The sequence below is a fragment of the Pelobates fuscus genome, chromosome 10 (assembly GCF_036172605.1).
Source record: "Pelobates fuscus isolate aPelFus1 chromosome 10, aPelFus1.pri, whole genome shotgun sequence".
Lineage (NCBI taxonomy): Eukaryota > Metazoa > Chordata > Amphibia > Anura > Pelobatidae > Pelobates > Pelobates fuscus.
The window spans coordinates 107,697,972-107,703,971 of record NC_086326.1 but is presented as its reverse complement, the minus strand read 5'-3'; positions in this window follow the sequence as shown (position 1 = coordinate 107,703,971).

Here is a 6,000-nt window from a genome sequence, read left to right as displayed (position 1 = left end):
GCGTTTCGGTGAGTTACCGGATTTAAGTGTTGCTGTACGGTATGGGTCACCACAGGTTTGCAGCTTTGTATTCCATGCTGGGTCCTGTCTGTAGTCTGCCTCAGGGTCTGCCGGTCTGGCCCCGCACACGTGGCCGCCGCCATTTTGACTGCGGGTCTCAGGCCTTCTTGGTGGGCAAGTAGTGCCTCCGAGTGTAGTCGTGAGGCTTGGACCGGGATCACCCCCCCCGGTCCGGTGGGGGGGGAACAGGACCGGACCAGCCGATGTGCTTTGCGCATGTTCGGCTCCGTCGGGCAGGATAGCGAGGTGGCGGCCGTCCACCTCACTCACCGCCAGGTCGGGTCCCGCTTGGTGCTGCAGGGATCCCGCCTCCGGGGGACTGGAACTCCAAGAGCGAGCCTCTCCCCGACTTCGGTAGCCCGCATAAGTTACTGATTAAGGTTGTTGGTCGCTGGGTGCCCCATAAATCGCGGGTTATAGCGTATATGTCTCTCAGTCTGCAGGAGCTGCTCTTCCCTGCGACCGCTCAGCTCGGCGGCCCGGCCCCGCCCCCTACATTCACTATTTCAGTCCCATTACCAAGCTTTCCTTAATATGTCATGGTAGTTGGACTGAAACATTGGTTATATGCAAAGGCACGTCTGCTTAAAATAAATCTGCACTCTTTTTTTTAAGCCTATATGTGCTTTTTTTCAAGTTGGAGTAATAATTTTAATTTTAAGTTATCTTTTCTAACTCTGTATCTGCACACTATGCTGGCGCGACGCATTATGGGGCTGGTAAATCATTTTTTTCCAGGGCTGCTTTTAATTCCCAGTCCGGCCCTGGTGACGCAGGGGATGTAGGGGACATGGACTATGTGCCAGATACTGCAGGACCATCAGGAGAAATCGACGATTCCCCTAATGCTGACCATGGCGCAGATGACTGGGTACCCCCTAATAATTTTTCCCCAGACATCCCAGTGTTTACAGGCAATCCTGGCATACAGGCGGACCTGTCTGCCTATAGTGCGCTGGATGTTATGCAGCTGTTCTTGGGGGATGAGATTTTTGGGGAGATAGTCACCCAGACTAATCTCTATGCGGAGCAATATCTGGCACGCAATCCAGACTCTCTTATCTCTAGGAAAGAGAGATGGTACCCAACCAGTGTGCCAGAATTTAAACAATTCTGGGCACTGACCATGTTAATGGGGCTAATTAAAAAGCCCACAATTAGGATGTATTGGGCTAAACATCCTATTTGCAATACTCCTATTTTTGCCGAGACAATGACAAGGGAAAGATATGAAGACATACTAAGATTTATGCACTTTAGTGATAACAACAAGTGCCCCCCAAAAGGTGATCCGCAGTATGATCTTCTTTACAAACTACGCCCTTTAATTGCCCACTTTAACAGTAAATTTGCCGCTATATATACCCCCAATAAAAACATTTCCATTGACGAGTCCCTAATGAAGTTTAAGGGAAGACTGGGATTTAGACAATATATCCCATCCAAAAGATCCCGATATGGGATCAAATTTTATAAACTATGTGAAAGTGGCAGTGGCTACGTATACACCTTCCGTGTATACGAAGGAAGGGATAGCCACCTTGATCCCCCAGGTTGCCCAGATACAGTAGGGACAAGTGGAAAAATTGTCTGGGACTTAATAATGCCACTACTTAATAAAGGTTATCATCTATACATCGATAACTTTTATAATAGCATCCCACTGTTACAAATGTTGTATTGCTTCGAGACCGTGGCCTGTGGCACTATTCGGAAGAGTCGCACAGGTTTCCCAAAGGCTCTAGCGAACAAAAAAATGAAAAGGGGGGAAACAGCAGCTCTCTGCCAGAATGAACTGCTGGCACTCAAGTACAGGGATAAAAAGGATGTTTTCATCTTAACCACCATCCATGGTGAAAACACTCGGAGGGTCGCAGTTCGTGGCAGAGACGAATATAAACGGGTGCCAGTCTGCATACGGCAATATAATCGGCATATGGGGGGCGTTGACCTGTCCGATCAACTGATGCAGCCATATTTGATCATGAGAAAGACCAGGGCATGGTATAAAAAAGTGGGCATATACCTTTTGCAGATGGCAATCCACAATGCCTTTGTTATTTTTAAAAAGGCAAATGCTGGGCTGAAAAGCACTTTTATTTCTTTCCAGTTTGAGCTAATTTCTAAGCTGCTAGAATGCCACACAAGGAGACCATCAGTGGAGCCTAGCAGAAGAATGGAGGCAGGTCACTTCTGCTTTAAGATTCCACCAACCCCTAAAAAACAAAACCCCCAGAAAAGGTGCAGCGTGTGTTACAAGAGGGGCGTAAGAGTTGAGACCAGCTATTACTGCCCTGATTGCCCCTCTCAGCCCGGCCTATGTATTGGCCATTGTTTTAAAAATTTTCACACCCAGGCCGAATAAGTAGACCAGTTTTGGGGTGTGATTTTTAGTCATCTGTCTGATTGGTTACCGAATCTTGGCTTTGTCTACCGTTTATCCTGTCTTCTCTGATCTTTGACCTCGGCTTGTCCTATCGTTGTTCCGTTTCTCTTTACTCCTTTGACCTCGGCTTGTACCTTGACAATTCTCTGCTTGTATAGCCCGGCCATTCTAAGGACCGGTATTACAAGTTTCTCTCTCTGTGTTCTCTCTCTTTGTGGTCTGTCTGTGTTTTGGTTTCGGAATCCATGACAGCTTTGCCCGGGACGCAGATGACTGTGTACTACCCCCGGATAAGTTTACCCCAACTATTCTGTATATGGGGGTATCATTGCACTAAGATGACATAGCTGAGCAACATATTAGGTGTTATACTGCCGTAGCACACATAAGGATAGCAAAATATACAGTAACATCTCCAAGTGTGTGTCAAAAAGGCAGAAACAATGCTAATTGCAACTAGACTTGGTACAAACTAACAAAAAAATGATCCTACACTAAGGTTTAGAATATACCTTTTGAAATACCCTGGGGTGTCTACTTTAAGAAATGGTAGGCCTTTGTGGGGTAGTTTGAATTTAATACCTGCTAAGATGCTTGGAAATTGCACATAGGCCCAGCGTCAAAATTTAAAGTTTGGTAAAAACTCATATGACATGGTCTCCAATGTGCCCCTTCAACATCCACATAACCATGAAAAAGGTACACATGTGGGTATCGTTGCACTAAGATGACATAGCTGAGCAACATATTGTGTGTTATACTGCCATAGCACACATAAGGATAGCAAAATATACAGTAACATCTCCAAGTGTGTGTCAAAAAGGCAGACAAAAATGCTAATTGCAACGAGACTTGGTACAAACTAACAAAAAAATGATCCTACACTAAGGTTTAGAATATACCTTTTGAAATACCCTGGGGTGTCTACTTTAAGAAATGGTAGGCCTTTGTGGGGTAGTTTGAATTTAATACCTGCTAAGATGCTTGGAAATTGCACATAGGCCCAGCGTCAAAATTCAAAGTTTGGTAAAAACTCATATGACATGGTCTCCAATGTGCCCCTTCAACATCCACATAACCATGAAAAAGGTACACATGTGGGTATCGTTGCACTAAGATGACATAGCTGAGCAACATATTGGGTGTTATACTGCCATAGCACACATAAGGATAGCAAAATATACAGTAACATCTCCAAGTGTGTGTCAAAAAGGCAGACAAAAATGCTAATTGCAACGAGACTTGGTACAAACTAACAAAAAAATGATCCTACACTAAGGTTTAGAATATACCTTTTGAAATACCCTGGGGTGTCTACTTTAAGAAATGGTAGGCCTTTGTGGGGTAGTTTGAATTTAAAACCTGCTAATATGCTTGGAAATTGCACATAGGCCCAGCGTCAAAATTCAAAGTTCGGTAAAAACTGATATGGCTTGGTCTCCTATATGGCACTGTAGCTTCACAAAATAGTCCCAAAGACATACAATAGGGGTGTCATTTTACTCAGAAGACTTAGCTGAACATAATTTGGGGGGTATGAACTTAGTGGCACATGTGAAATATACAAAATGCCCAGCACAAATGCAATCCAAATGTAAAAAACGCACAAAATTATTTTTTACCACATACTTTGGCATCTATTGGTGAAAAAAATGGGGGCATGTTAAGGCACAATATGCACCTTATGAGATACCCTGGAGTGTCTACTTTTACAAATGGTAGGCCTTTGTGGGTTTTTTTTGAACAGTCAAACTGTTATAATACCCCAAATGGAAGCATAGGCTCATTAAATCCGTCTCTCAAAATTCTACTGTGAGTACTGAAAAGGACAGGTCTCCTATATGGCACTGTAGCTTCACGAACTAGTGCCAAAGACATACAATGGGGGTGTCATTTTACTCAGAAGACTTAGCTGAACATAATTTGGGGGGTTTGAACTTAGTGGCACATGTGAAATATACAAAATGCCCAGCACAAATGCAATCCATATGTAAAAAACGCACAAAATAATTTTTTACCACATACTTTGGCATCTATTGGTGAAAAAATGGGGGCATGTTAAGGCACAATATGCACCTTATGAGATACCCTGGAGTGTCTACTTTTACAAATGGTAGGCCTTTGTGGGTTTTTTTTGAACAGTCAAACTGTTATAATACCCCAAATGGAAGCATAGGCTCATTAAATCCGTCTCTCAAAATTCTACTGTGAGTACTGAAAAGGACAGGTCTCCTATATGGCACTGTAGCTTCACGAACTAGTGCCAAAGACATACAATGGGGGTGTCATTTTACTCAGAAGACTTAGCTGAACATAATTTGGGGGGTTTGAACTTAGTGGCACATGTGAAATATACAAAATGCCCAGCACAAATGCAATCCATATGTAAAAAACGCACAAAATAATTTTTTACCACATACTTTGGCATCTATTGGTGAAAAAATGGGGGCATGTTAAGGCACAATATGCACCTTATGAGATACCCTGGAGTGTCTACTTTTACAAATGGTAGGCCTTTGTGGGTTTTTTTTGAACAGTCAAACTGTTATAATACCCCAAATGGAAGCATAGGCTCATTAAATCCGTCTCTCAAAATTCTACTGTGAGTACTGAAAAGGACAGGTCTCCTATATGGCACTGTAGCTTCACGAAATAGTGGCAAAGACATACAATGGGGGTGTCATTTTACTCAGAAGACTTAGCTGAACATAATTTGGGGGGTTTGAACTTAGTGGCACATGTGAAATATACAAAATGCCCAGCACAAATGCAATCCATATGTAAAAAATGCACAAAATTATTTTATACCACATACTTTGGCAACTATTGGTGAAAAAATGGGGGCATGTTAAGGCACAATATGCACCTTATGAGATACCCTGGAGTGTCTACTTTTACAAATGGTAGGCCTTTGTGGGGTTTTTTTGAACAGTCAAACTGTTATAATACCCCAAATGGAAGCATAGGCTCATTAAATCCGTCTCTCAAAATTCTACTGTGAGTACTGAAAAGGACAGGTCTCCTATATGGCACTGTAGCTTCACGAACTAGTGCCAAAGACATACAATGGGGCTGTCATTTTACTCAGAAGACTTAGCTGAACATAATTTGGGGGGTTTGAACTTAGTGGCACATGTGAAATATACAAAATGCCCAGCAAAAATGCAATCCGTATGTAAAAAATGCACAAAATTATTTTTTACCACATACTTTGGCATGTAATGGTAAAAAAATGGGGGCATGTTAAGGCACAATATGCACCTTATGAGATACCCTGGAGTGTCTACTTTTACAAATGGTAGGCCTTTGGGTTTTTTTTCCGAACAGACAGACTGTTATAATACCCCAAATGGAAGCATAGGCTCATTAAATCCGTCTCTCAAAATTCTACTGTGAATACTGAAAAGGACAGGTCTCCTATATGGCACTGTAGCTTCACAAAATAGTGCCAAAGACATACAATGGGGGTACCGTTGTACTCAGCAGAAGTAACTGAACACATAATAAAACTTTGTACAGGAATAGCACACACCAACTTTACAAAATACACATGA